Genomic DNA, 14,207 nt, shown 5'->3' with positions numbered 1-14,207 from the left:
CATTCAGCTTTAAACTTAATGGAAGGGGCAAGATTATTAAGAGCTTCAAGAAAAGGTGCGGGTTATTTGTGTATCATTCGTCACGGTATTGTGCCTTTTTTGTTATTTATAGGCTTCTCAGAGTTAGCCCCAAACCCTTCAAAATCCCTCTCTTCTACACATTCTGGCCACAATTTCCTCCAAGCAGAGTTCAAGGTCCTCTTAGTCACTCCTTCCCAAGCCTTACCTATAAGGTTTACACAACTGAGGATACTAAAGTGATCTTTCCAAAACTCTCTTAGGGTCAATCGAGTGTCTGAGGTCACTTCAAAGCACTTTTGAAACGTAACTTTTGTGTACAGTTTTTTGATATAGCTCATGTCCCCAGAAATTCACTCTGCCAAGTCTGAAGGATGACCAGGAGCATTGTCTAATACCAAGAGGCACTTAAGGGCCAATTTATTTTCCAGGAGGTAATTTTTCACAATGGGGACAAACACATGGTGAAACCAGTCATAGAAAAAGTCCCTAGTGACCCATGCCTTACTGTGTGCCCTCCACAGCACACACAAATTATCCTTGAGGACATTGTTTTTCCTGAACACTCTGGGAGTTTCAGAGTGATACACCAATAAAGGCTTCACTGTGCAATCACCACTAGCATTACAACAACAAAAGAGTAAGCCCGTCTTTCATAGGCTTATGTCCTGGGAGTGCCTTTTCCTCCTGAGTAATGTAGGTCCTATTTGGCATTTTCTTTCAAAACAGGCCTGTTTCATCACAATTAAACACTTGTTGGGATTTCAATCCTTCAGCCTCTATGTACTCCTTGATCCTGCACATATTTTTCAGCCGCTTTTTGGTCCAAACTGGCAGCCTCACCGTGCCTTATCACACTATGTATGCCACTACGATTCCTAAATCTCTCAAACCAACCTTTGCTGGCCTTAAATTCACTCACATCACCACTAGCTGCAGGCATTTTTTTAATTAAATCGTCATGCAACTACCTAGCCTTTTCACATATGATTGCTTGAGAGATGCTATCTCCTGCTGTCTGTTTTTTGTTTATCCACACCAATAACAGTCTCTCAACATTTTCAAGTACTTGCGATCTCTGTTTCGAAAACAAACTTGCACCTTTTGCAGGAACAGCTTCCTTGATTGCCGTTTTGTTGGCCAAGATAGTAGCGATGGTTGATTGGGGTTTTGTATACAACCTGGCCAGCTCCGAGACACGCACTCCACTTTCGTACTTTGCAATTATCTTTTTCTTCATTTCCATACTAATTCTCACCCTTTTTACCACAGGGTTGGCACTAGAAGCTTTCTTGGGGCCCATGGTGACTTATTTTGCAGTTACAAGCACTAAAAACACTGGGATAATGTGAAATGTACCGAATGTATGCATAGATGCGACCGCACTGGCTGGCTTGTAAACGCTGGCACCCACGGGGCAGCTGAGGTGCACTCAGGCCACACGTGGATGCGTCCCGGATGAATCACGTTGAGCAAGTTTTTTATCGGTACGCGGGCCAAAATTTTTTATGCTCAAATGCTTCGTTAGGCGGATTTAACGTTATGCGAAGCGTTCGTTAGCCGAGGGTCCAGTGTACTAATAGACTACTTAAGTCTAGACAGGTGAAACGTGTACTAGTAGTGGTTACCAATGTTTTACTGATGGGGGCACCAACTACTGGCAGCCATTTGAAGTTTCTCCTTACTGTTGGTATTATTATTATTACTATTATATTGTACGTATTATTATTATTATTATTATTATTATTATTATTATTATTATTACTATAATAATAATATTATTATTAGTGTGTACGTGGTGACGGGCTCTTGATCTAGGGAATTGGATCTGTGCTCCAGTTCCCTAAATTAATAATAGTAATGTATTAATAATAATAATTATAATACATACATACTAAGAATAATAATAATTAATACAATATAATAGTAATAATAATATGTTGTCATTTTTAGATATTTTTCGTAATTTTTTCATATTTTTATGCCAAATGCTTCAAAATACAAATTGGTAACCCTTTGGGTGGCTGTAGGTACTGCTAGACCACGGCTACCTCAGTGCCAACCAAGGGTCAAAAGGAAGGGGAGGCGAGTCGCTCTGAGTGACCACAGCAGACCCTTGGGATGCGTAATTTTGTTTTATATTGTACAAATTTCTTACACAATGCCTCACCCAAAGAGACAGTATTCACGTACAATCAGCAAGAAGCCCAGGAAGTGATTAGAAACTGAAAAAAGCTAGAGAAACGAAGAAGGCAGCAGCACAGAGTGAGGCAGCTGGCCACCACCACCACTGTGGCTGCCCCCGCCACTGCCACCGCCACTGGCCGCCGCTGCTACCACCACCATCACTTCCACTGTGGCCACAGTGATCATGTCTTCACCTATGACCACACCTGTGGTTACATATGTGACTACCTCACCACTAATCATAGATAAAGACAAGTTAGGTGTGGGGTTATGGACTGGGTGGGATGATACTAGAGTGGGAGAGTAAATGGCAGGAGGATGCTGCCACTGGCATTGCATTCACTCACCATATTATGGCCTATTTTATTGCATTTCAATTAATTTAAATGAGGAAAATTGACTCAGCATACGAACAAGGTCACGGAATGGATTAAGTTCGTAAGCCGAGGTTCCCCTATACAGTGGACCTCCGCCTTACGAACGCATCTCGTTACGTTAAATCCGCCATACGAAGCATTTGAACGCAAAAATTTTGCCTCGCCTCACGATAAAAAACTCACCTTACGTGATTCGTCTGGGACGTGTCCCACGTGTGGCCTCAGCGCCAGTGCGGTCACATCTATGCATACATTCGGTACATTTCACACTATCCCAGTGTTTTTAGTGCTTGTAACTGCAAAATAAGTCACTATAGACCCCAACATAGCTTCTAGTGCCATCCCTGTGGTAAAAAGGGCGAGAATTAGTATGGAATTGAAAAAAGAGATTAACCCCTTCAGGGTCCAAGGCCCAAATCTGAAGTGGTGCCCCAGTGTCCAAGAATTTAACCCTTTCAGGGTCCGTCCCGTAGATCTACGGCTTTACGGTGAGTGTCCAAACCGTAGATCTACGCCATGAGCTCAGCTCACTCTGATAAACTGTGAGTGGTACATTTGGGCCTAGATATGAGAGAATACATCTGTGTGGTATGTGTGCACCACATAAAACAGATCCAGCAGCACACTGTGTATAATGAGAGAAAAAAACTGAAATCATGATTTTTCGATTAAAACAGCGACTTTGCAGTGTTTTTTCATATGTTTTTTATAGTTGTATTTGCGATTTCTTGGTCTCATTTGATAGAATGGAAGACATATTACAGAAATAGAGATGATTTTGATTGGTTTTAGCACTGGAAATGGCTTGAAACTGAGCTCAAAATAGCGGAAATTTCAAATTTTTGCCGATATTTAAGAGTAAACAAACGACCTCACACATCTAATACACGTCAGCTGGTGGGTCTAATATACATTCACAAATATGGTGATGATATTTATACAATTATTACAGTATTGCATAATAGTAAATCTTCTATTTTTTGGTGTGAATAAAAATTCATTATGTGAATAAAAAATCAAAATGGAATTTATTTGTAAAGCCTCAAAATGTAACTAATGAACAGAGGAAATGTTAGTTTAGTTCCAGGAATACCTACATTGTTTATTCTGGAGCCTATTTTGAAATTGGAATATTTTGAACTTTGTGTTAAACTGGCCAAATTAACAATTTCCGATCACACAAATTAGCCTTGAGGACATTGTTTTTCCTGAACACTCTGAGAGTTTCAGAGTGATACACCAATAAAGGCTTCACTTTGCAATCACCACTAGCATTGGCACACATCAACAGAGTAAGCCTGTCTTTCATAGGCTTATGTCCTGGGAGTGCCTTTTCCTCCTGAGCAATGTAGGTCCTGCTTGGCATTTTCTTCCAAAACAGGCCTGTTTCGTCACAATTAAACACTTCTTCAGGTTTGAGTCCTTCACTGTCTATGTACTCCTTGAATTCCTGCACATATTTTTCAGCTGCTTTGTGGTCCGAACTGGCAGCCTCACCATGCCTTATCACATTATGAATGCCACTATGCTTCTTAAATCTCTCAAACCAACCTTTGCTGGCCTTAAATTCACTCACATCACCACTAGTTGCAGGCATTTTTTTAATTAAATCGTCATGCAATTTCCTAGCCTTTTCACATATGATTGCTTGAGAGATTCTATCTCCTGCTATCTGTTTTTTGTTTATCCACACCAATAAGAGTCTTTCAACATCTTCTATCACTTGCGATCTCAGTTTCGAAAACATAGTTGCACCTTTGGCAAAAACAGCTTCCTTGATTTTCGTTTTCTTGCCCACAATAGTAGCGATGGTTGATTGGGGTTTACTATACAACCTGACCAGCTCGGAGACACTCACTCCACTCTCATACTTAGCAATGATCTCTTTCTTCATCTCCATAGTAATTCTCACCCTTTTTGCTGGAGGGTTGGCACTAGAAGCTTTCTTGGGGCCCATGGTGACTTATTTTGCATGTGCAATCACTACAAAGGCTGTGATAATATGAAATGTTCCAATTGTATGTTTGGAAGCGACCGCGGTGGCTGGCTGGCTTGTAAACACTGGCACCCATGGGACAAGTGAGACGCGCTCAGGCCAAAGTGGACGCGTCTCGAAAGGAATGAATAGCGTTGGTCGGGTTTTTAAGCGCTAGTCGAGGCAAAATTTTTGCGATAAAATGTATCGCTAGTCGGATTTATCGTTAATCGATGCCATAGTTGGTCGAGGGTCCACTGTACAGTGGACCCTCGACCAACGCTGGCATCGATTAACGATAAAACCGACTAGCGATACATTTTAACCCAAAATTTTTGCCTCGACTAGCGCTAAAAAACTCGACCGACACTATTCCTTCCGTCTGAGAAGTGTCCACTTCTGGCCAGTGTTTACAAGCCAGCCAGCCACCTCGGTCGCTTCCAAGCATACAGTCGCAACATTTCATATTATCACAGCCTTTTTAGTGATTGCACCTGTAAAATAAGTCACCATGGGCCCCAAGAAAGCTTCTAGTGCCAACCCTACAGCAAAAAGGGTGAGAATTACTATGGATATGAAGAAAGAGATCATTGCTAAGTATGAAAGTGGAGTGCGTGTCTCCGAGCTACTATTGTGGGCAAGAAAACGGCAATCAAGGAAGCTGTTCTTGCCAAAGGTGCAACTATGTTTTCGAAACTGAGATCGCAAGTACTCGAAGATGTTGAGAGACTGTTATTGGTGTGGATAAACGAAAAACAGATAGCAGGATATAGCATCTCTCAAGCGATCATATGTGAAAAGGCTAGGAAGTTGCATGATGATTTAATTAAAAAAATGCCAGCAACTAGTGGTGATGTGAGTGAATTTAAGGCCAGCAAAGGTTGGTTTGAGAGATTTAAAGGGAAGAGAAGTAACCCCGGAAAAGGACTTGCCACCTCAAGTCCTAATGGAAGGGGATTCCCCTTCTAAACACTAAGACCATCAACACTCTCCCCTCCTCCCATCCCATCAGTCATCACCAGATCTTCAATAAAGGTAAGTGTCATGTAACTGTGCATGTCTTCTTCAGTTTGTGTGTATTAAAATTAATATTTCATGTGGTAAAAACAATTTTTTTTTTCATACTTTGGGGTGTCCTACACGGATTAATTTGATTTCCATTATTTCTTATGGGGAAAATTAACTTGACTAACGATAATTTTGACTAACGATGAGCTCTCAGGAACGGATTAACCCTTTGACTGTTTCAGGCCCCTCTCTGAAACTGTCATTCTATGTCGCCAAATATTCGAAAAAAAAAAAAATTATTTTTTCTTATGAAAATGTTAGGAATATTTTTACTAGTGTTTTAAGCCTAAAAAAATTTTTTTGCCATCAGTACTTACCGAGATATAGAGCCGCAAAGTTTGCAGAAATTGACGTGCGTACGGCAACAGCGGCAACTGCCGCCCACCCGGTATTCTTTTATTTACTCTAATTCAAAGGTTTCTTGCATTTTTCAATATTTTTCTTTTCCAGGTAACTTATGTGGCCTGTGAGACCAATGTAAGGTGCATTGTTCAAATATACACTCATTATTTACAACACAATAACAGAACAAACTTTATCACTATTAGTTTGTGTATACACTTTGTTTACACAAACAAACAATACAAAACAATGTTTATTACTATTGTTCCATAATATATATACATATGTACAGTCACTAACCACGTTCCTAGAACTGCTGCAGCTTGTGGAACTCTTTGAAACATGGGTATATGCAGAGGGGCACTTCACACTCCTCACACATAAAACGAGTGTCTCTGCGTGTTTGTGGGCGTTTTGTGGTATGCATACATACATAACACCTCTTCTGAGCATTTTTCTTGGCAGTAGCAGGAGGCAGTTGTATGGGGTAGTGATCACCAGGCCTCATACGAGATGACGTCTGTGGGCGCTGGTCTATTGCAGGAGTTGCTCCTTTGTACTTTGCAATTATTTGTCTGATTACTGACAGGCAAAATTCACCATATTTTGGTGTTTTGTTGGTCTTCAACTTGTATATGTTATAAGCATTTAGCATAGAGATATCAACAAGATGGAAAAAAAGTTTGATATACCACTTATAACTCTTGCGTACACAGTCTGCAAACCCAATCTGCATGTCACATTTGTCCACTAAGCGCATATTGAGGTTGTAGTCCATGACAGCTGCAGGCTTTAGAATGGGTTCATTGGTCTCTCTGTTGTCCCTGCCACTGGGTACCATTTCGTTTGTGTGAACTGATGTCAACAATGTGACATCACATTTGTCATGCCACCGAAATGCCATGATGTCATTGGCAGCAAAGGCTTGCACCTCACCTCTGCGAGTGCCAGCGTCGAACCTTGGCATATGTTTGCGATTACCACGCACTGTGCCACACACGTCTGTCAAGTTCACTCGCAAGAAATCACTGAGTAAGGGGCTTGTGTACCAGTTATCAGTAAATAACATATGCCCCTTACCAAGATATGGTTCCATCATTGTTCGAACCACATCACCAGAGATACCCAATAACTTCATGGTATCTCTCAAAGTATTACTGCCAGTGTACACAATAATATCTAAAACAAGACCACTTCTGCAATCACACAGTACAAATAGCTTTATACCAAAGCGTTTCCTCTTGCTTGGTATATATTGCTTGAATGAGAGTCTTCCTTTGAATAAAATCAAGGACTCATCAATAACAAGCTTCCTGAAGGGATAAAAATACATGCAGCACTTTTGTTTCAGGTACATAAACACATTTCTTATCTTATATAACCTGTCGCTTCTGTCAGGCCTGGTTTTGTCTGAAAAGTGTAACATACGCAACAGTATCAGGAAACGATTGACACCTATAATGTCACTAAAACCTGGAGTTGAAATCAGGCGATCTGTTGTCCAGTATGTGGTGACAGTGTGCTTATACACATGTGGCATAAGCATTATTGTGGCAAAAAACAGGTACATCTCTGCCACAGTTGTCTCCTTCCACATGTGTAGCCGTGATTTTGGTGAGAGAATTGTATTTGCCATGGTGTAATCACAGTATGTATTTGTTTCCCTGACAATGATGTCCATCAGGGGTTCATCGAAAAATAACTCAAAGCAGTCCAGTTCACTGGCATTGTTCCCAAGTGGACAAGATGGCTTTATTCCACTTTGTGTTTCATCAAAGTCATGGGGACTGGGAACAAACTCGTCACTGTCCTGCCAATCCCAGATGCGGTCTGCTGGTGGGGTCTGGATATTGTACCGTGGTTGTGGCTGTGCAGGTTGTGGTGGTGCAGGTTGTGGCAGTGTGGGGTAGGGTGAGGCTGGTTGTTCTGCTGAGTCAGCCGCGTGGCTAGTAGCGTGGCCCGGTGATGGTGCCACATGGGCCGTGCCACCCTCACTATCACCACCACTGCCTCCTCCCTCACTGTCACCATTCATACCCATCGTTACAATATCGTCATCTTCACTATCAGGTCGTGGTGTTGGGCCACGGGATGTGCTCCCAGAGTTTCTCCTTCCCCTTGGAACAACATATGAAACACTACCAGACCGCATGCTACGTCATACATACTGGCGCTTCACTGGGGAATATTCACTCTCACTGTCACTAGAACTGCTTTCAATGACCTTGAAATCACTATCACTATCACTGCTATCATCAGGGTGTTGTACACGACCAAATAGTTTCCTCTTTCGTCCTGGTACAGGTGAACGTGAACGTGAACAAGCCGGCACAGCACCAGAGGTCGAAGGTTGTGGGTCATCTGGGTTTTCGTCACTATTTACGTTATCCTGGGCACTTTTTTCGGTAACACTCACTTGAAAACCCTTGAATTCACTGTCACTGACACTTTCATCGCTGTTAGAGCTATCACTTGGGAACAAAAGACCTCCAATCCGCCGAGGAGTGAGGAACTTCTTACCGAGAGGCATGGTGAAAATGGACTGACAACATGGCGTTCCCACAATGCACTGCTAGGTCCCAGATTTTTTTCACAGGGTGCACACCGACCACTGAGACCCATTCTTTCCCGTGTAGGCCTACCAGGCCTTTGGCGCTCGATTTGAAGCCGCTAGAATTTGTGCGTATAAATACGTCAGAAACATTGGCTCGTAAGACGTATTTATACGTCGGAAACAGTCAAAGGGTTAATAGCGTTAGTCGAGGGTCCACTGTATTTGCGATAATAGCTAAATCGTAAATATATTACTTTATATTATTATTTGACTTATATTGTTAGGTAGGATGTAACATTCATATATTATTATGTGCTCATAGTTCAAGTTTTGATTGTCTAACTACTGTAATTATCGCTCATGGCTCGTTACCCTGCCGGCTTCTCGGTGTTGCTGGGCAGCAACTGTCCAAGGAGCTATCACGTGATCGAGGGGGGGGGGTGTTCACACCTCGCCTGGAGTAGTCAGTCTGGGCTAGACTCTCTTGGTGGTTGGACGTATTCCTGACAAGACGTGCCTAACTCTCTTATTGGCCCTTGTTGGAAGATCGTCTCAGTCGCTTTCTTGTTGTTGGTTCTGTAGAACTGTTCACAGAACATTGTCTAGACTTAGTGATTTTAGACGTTGTACTGAGGTTGTGTGTCGCATAGACACTCTGAGCAACTCAGGTCCTGAGCTGTCTGACTTTTTTGGGTTATCCTAGGTTCTCTACACATATGCTGCTATGTATGATAATTCTATGTAACTGTATTTGTGTATACCTGAATAAATTTACTTACTTACTGTAGCTTCTGACCTAATTTGTACTGGTATCTGTGTACTGACACAGTCGGGGATTTTCTTATGCTGAACTTAGATTCAGTAGTATGGGAGTTTTGTGACTTTTGTGGAGGATCTGCAGATGGTCCCTACTTAGTGTCATTATATTATCTCCTTGTTCCTGATTCTGTGTAGCAGTTGCTTGTTATATTGCTGTTCGGCTTATAAGTCGTTTTATTGTTCAAGCAAGTTGTTCTGATTGCCAGGTTGGTCAAGAAGTTAGTTGATGTGAGGACTTTGTCAGTCACTGGTTTAAGTCTAGTCAAGTCTTGAGACATAGCGAACTACTTAGAGCACTTACACACATACACACAAACTTATTTGTGTGTGTGTATATATATATATATATATATATATATATATATATATATATATATATATATATATATATACATGTGTATATATATATATATATATATATATATATATATATATATATATATATATATATATATAATATATAATATATATATATAAACACGCTAGATAACAGGGATATCTTGCTACTCCTACTTACACTTTGGTCACACTTCACAGACACGCACATGCATATATATATATATATATATATATATATATATATATACATAAATCTAGGTTTTTCTCCTTTTTCTAAATAGCTCTTGTTCTTTTTTATTTCTTCTATTGTCCATGGGGAAGTGGAAAAGAATCTTTCCTCCGTAAGCCATGCGTGTCGTATGAGGCGACTAAAATGCCGGGAGCAATGGGCTAGTAACCCCTTCTCCTGTATACATTTACTAAAAAAGAGAAGAAGAAAAACTTTATAAAATTGGGATGCTTAAATGTGCGTGGATGTAGTGTGGATGACAAGAAACAGATGATTGCTGATGTTATGAATGAAAAGAAGTTGGATGTCCTGGCTCTAAGCGAAACAAAGCTGAAGGGGGTAGGAGAATTTCAGTGGGGGGAAATAAATGGGATTAAATCTGGAGTATCTGAGAGAGTTAGAGCAAAGGAAGGGGTAGCAGTAATGTTAAATGATCAGTTATGGAAGGAGAAAAGAGAATATGAATGTGTAAATTCAAGAATTATGTGGATTAAAGTAAAGGTTGGATGCGAGAAGTGGGTCATAATAAGCGTGTATGCACCTGGAGAAGAGAGGAATGCAGAGGAGAGAGAGAGATTTTGGGAGATGTTAAGTGAATGTATAGGAGCCTTTGAACCAAGTGAGAGAGTAATTGTGGTAGGGGACCTGAATGCTAAAGTAGGAGAAACTTTTAGAGAGGGTGTGGTAGGTAAGTTTGGGGTGCCAGGTGTAAATGATAATGGGAGCCCTTTGATTGAACTTTGTATAGAAAGGGGTTTAGTTATAGGTAATACATATTTTAAGAAAAAGAGGATAAATAAGTATACACGATATGATGTAGGGCGAAATGACAGTAGTTTGTTGGATTATGTATTGGTAGATAAAAGACTGTTGAGTAGACTTCAGGATGTACATGTTTATAGAGGGGCCACAGATATATCAGATCACTTTCTAGTTGTAGCTACACTGAGAGTAAAAGGTAGATGGGATACAAGGAGAATAGAAGCATCAGGGAAGAGAGAGGTGAAGGTTTATAAACTAAAAGAGGAGGCAGTTAGGGTAAGATATAAACAGCTATTGGAGGATAGATGGGCTAATGAGAGCATAGGCAATGGGGTCGAAGAGGTATGGGGTAGGTTTAAAAATGTAGTATTAGAGTGTTCAGCAGAAGTTTGTGGTTACAGGAAAGTGGGTGCAGGAGGGAAGAGGAGTGATTGGTGGAATGAAGATGTAAAGAGAGTAGTAAGGGAGAAAAAGTTAGCATATGAGAAGTTTTTACAAAGTAGAAGTGATGCAAGGAGGGAAGAGTATATGGAGAAAAAGAGAGAGGTTAAGAGAGTGGTGAAGCAATGTAAAACGAGAGCAAATGAGAGAGTGGGTGAGATGTTATCAACAAATTTTGTTGAAAATAAGAAAAAGTTTTGGAGTGAGATTAACAAGTTAAGAAAGCCTAGAGAACAGATGGATTTGTCAGTTAAAAATAGGAGAAGAGAGTTATTAAATGGAGAGTTAGAGGTATTGGGAAGATGGAGGGAATATTTTGAGGAATTGTTAAATGTTGATGAAGATAGGGAAGCTGTGATTTCGTGTATAGGGCAAGGAGGAATAACATCTTGTAGGAGTGAGGAAGAGCCAGTTGTGAGTGTGGGGGAAGTTCGTGAGGCAGTAGGTAAAATGAAAGGGGGTAAGGCAGCCGGGATTGATGGGATAAAGATAGAAATGTTAAAAGCAGGTGGGGATATAGTTTTGGAGTGGTTGGTGCAATTATTTAATAAATGTATGGAAGAGGGTAAGGTACCTAGGGATTGGCAGAGAGCATGCATAGTTCCTTTGTATAAAGGCAAAGGGGATAAAAGAGAGTGCAAAAATTATAGGGGGATAAGTCTGTTGAGTGTACCTGGTAAAGTGTATGGTAGAGTTATAATTGAAAGAATTAAGAGTAAGACGGAGAATAGGATAGCAGATGAACAAGGAGGCTTTAGGAAAGGTAGGGGGTGTGTGGACCAGGTGTTTACAGTGAAACATATAAGTGAACAGTATTTAGATAAGGCTAAAGAGGTCTTTGTGGCATTTATGGATTTGGAAAAGGCATATGACAGGGTGGATAGGGGGGCAATGTGGCAGATGTTGCAAGTGTATGGTGTAGGAGGTAGGTTACTGAAAGCAGTGAAGAGTTTTTACGAGGATAGTGAGGCTCAAGTTAGAGTATGTAGGAAAGAGGGAAATTTTTTCCCAGTAAAAGTAGGCCTTAGACAAGGATGTGTGATGTCACCGTGGTTGTTTAATATATTTATAGATGGGGTTGTAAGAGAAGTAAATGCGAGGGTCTTGGCAAGAGGCGTGGAGTTAAAAGATAAAGAATCACACACAAAGTGGGAGTTGTCACAGTTGCTCTTTGCTGATGACACTGTGCTCTTGGGAGATTCTGAAGAGAAGCTGCAGAGATTGGTGGATGAATTTGGTAGGGTGTGCAAAAGAAGAAAATTAAAGGTGAATACAGGAAAGAGTAAAGTTATGAGGATAAAAAGATTAGGTGATGAAAGATTGAATATCAGATTGGAGGGAGAGAGTATGGAGGAGGTGAACGTATTCAGATATTTGGGAGTGGACGTGTCAGCGGATGGGTCTATGAAAGATGAGGTGAATCATAGAATTGATGAGGGAAAAAGAGTGAGTGGTGCACTTAGGAGTCTGTGGAGACAAAGAACTTTGTCCTTGGAGGCAAAGAGGGGAATGTATGAGAGTATAGTTTTACCAACGCTCTTATATGGGTGTGAAGCATGGGTGATGAATGTTGCAGCGAGGAGAAGGCTGGAGGCAGTGGAGATGTCATGTCTGAGGGCAATGTGTGGTGTGAATATAATGCAGAGAATTCGTAGTTTGGAAGTTAGGAGGAGGTGCGGGATTACCAAAACTGTTGTCCAGTGGGCTGAAGAAGGGTTGTTGAGGTGGTTCGGACATGTGGAGAGAATGGAGCGAAACAGAATAACTTCAAGAGTGTATCAGTCTGTAGTGGAAGGAAGGCGGGGTAGGGGTCGGCCTAGGAAGGGTTGGAGGGAGGGGGTAAAGGAGGTTTTGTGTGCGAGGGGCTTGGACTTCCAGCAGGCATGCGTGAGCGTGTTTGATAGGAGTGAATGGAGACAAATGGTTTTTAATACTTGACGTGCTGTTGGAGTGTGAGCAAAGTAACATTTATGAAGGGATTCAGGGAAACCGGCAGGCCGGACTTGAGTCCTGGAGATGGGAAGTACAGTGCCTGCACTCTGAAGGAGGGGTGTTAATGTTGCAGTTTAAAAACTGTAGTGTAAAGCACCCTTCTGGCAAGACAGTGATGGAGTGAATGATGGTGAAAGTTTTTCTTTTTCGGGCCACCCTGCCTTGGTGGGAATCGGCCAGTGTGATAATAATAAAAAATATATATATATATATATATATATATATATATATATATATATATATATATATATATATATATATAATATATACAGTGGACCCCCGGTTAACGAACTTTTTTCATTCCAGTAGTATGTTCAGGTGCCAGTACTGACCGAATTTTTTCCCATAAGGAATATTGTGAAGTATATTAGTCAATTTCAGACCCCCAAACATACACATACAAACGCACTTACATAAATACACTTACATAATTGGTCGCATTTGGAGGTGATCGTTATGCGGGGGTCCACTGTATATATATATATTATTAAATGTTAATGTACCAGACGGTACTTAAGACGTATAAATGTGATATGTGTCTTCAGCACAATACTACTATACATGAGAGAAGTGATTATTATTAATTTGTTTAAATTGAATATTTTATTTTAATTTGATAATATATTCCTAAACATCTTGATTGTTAATAAATTTATTAAATTTTAATTTCTTTAGTTAGTAGCCTACCAGTTGTAATCCTGAAGCACTAATAATTATTATTGAATTCTAATGGATAATTGGACCAGGATACTGACTACTTGTTACGAAAACCCAGTAACAGGCTGGATGCTAGAAGGGCAGTCCTTTCTAGTATTCACTGGAGATCTCTAAGCTTATTAGAAATAGCGTTTTTTGTAACACGTGTCCAACTGGCCATTAATACGTTTCCATCTGACCGTCTATTACATGTTCACCCAAAACGCTGACATTATATATACATTTATGGAGCATTATCTCCACAATATACCTTACATTATATGCAAATTATCTTACACATTAATGCATAACAGTTGCCATGAGCCAGGGTGTGTTGTCAGTGATTCAATCTGTTTAAAGAATTTGTGTGCTCTTTCTCTCTGTATTCTGGCAATTTTCCGAAGTTTC

General features: G+C 40.6%; 1 protein-coding gene across 14 annotated transcripts in view; it reads left to right on the top strand.

The window, feature by feature from the left end:
* Window positions 1-14,207, top strand: part of Csk (C-terminal Src kinase) — a 457,260-nt gene that overhangs the window by 416,932 nt on the left and 26,121 nt on the right. The window lies entirely within an intron of this gene.

Source organism: Cherax quadricarinatus, chromosome 39 (assembly GCF_038502225.1).
Source record: "Cherax quadricarinatus isolate ZL_2023a chromosome 39, ASM3850222v1, whole genome shotgun sequence".
NCBI classification, from domain to species: Eukaryota; Metazoa; Arthropoda; class Malacostraca; order Decapoda; family Parastacidae; genus Cherax; species Cherax quadricarinatus.
This window is presented reverse-complemented; position numbering and strand designations above follow the sequence as displayed.